We start from the raw sequence: 945 nt of genomic DNA on the forward strand, positions 1-945 counted from the left end.
TACTCCTCATAAACTCTTCATACTCCTCATAAACTCTTCATACTCCTCATAAACTCTTCATACTTTTCATACTCCTCATAAACTCCTCCAAAACTCTTCATACTCCTCATAAATTCCTCATAAACTCTTCATACTCCTCATAAAATCCTCATAAACTCTTCATACTCCTCATAAACTCCTCATAAAGTCTTCATACTCCTCATAAACTCCTCATAAACTCTTCATACTCCTCATAAACCCATCATAAACTCTTCATACTCCTCATAAACCCCTCATAAACTCTTCATACGCCTCATAAACTCCTCATAAACTCCTCATACGCCTCATAAACTCCTCCTAAACGCTTCACACTCCTCATATCATAAAACCTTTAACCTGATATCTGTAAAAAACATGAAAACTAAGAGTTAAAAACAATGAAACTGAACTGAACATCATTTGAATTATCAGATGTAAGTTTCTGCTGTTGGTTCATTTATTTCAGATTTTCTCTGTATTTAAATATTTTTAAAAAGTAATTTGTAGTAAAAAACAAACATGTTTTCCTCCTTCATGTGTTCTGACTGTCCTCATGCAGCTGAACCCACATGTGGGTCAGATCCAGACTCAGATAAAGTCTCAGATCCTGATCTATGTGTTCAGAAGCCCATCAGTTTTCAGCAGGGAACAGTCTTCTCCCAGCTGCAGCTGAAACTGAATCACTTCAGAGGGCTTCTGGAGCAGGATTCTGGAGCAGGATTCTGGAGCAGGATTCTGGAGCAGGATTCAGACGGGACAGTAAGATCCTCATGACATCAGCGAGACAAAGAAATGAGCATTTACAATAAAACCTCGTTAAAAAGAGTCGGATGAGACAGCTGCGTGTCCTCAGAGTGAGACTGTCCTCAGAGTGAGACTGTCCTCAGAGTGGACACTGTCCTCAGAGTGAGACTGTCCTCAGAGTGA

This window comes from Austrofundulus limnaeus, unplaced genomic scaffold, assembly GCF_001266775.1.
Source record: "Austrofundulus limnaeus strain Quisiro unplaced genomic scaffold, Austrofundulus_limnaeus-1.0 Scaffold2301, whole genome shotgun sequence".
NCBI lineage: Eukaryota > Metazoa > Chordata > Actinopteri > Cyprinodontiformes > Rivulidae > Austrofundulus > Austrofundulus limnaeus.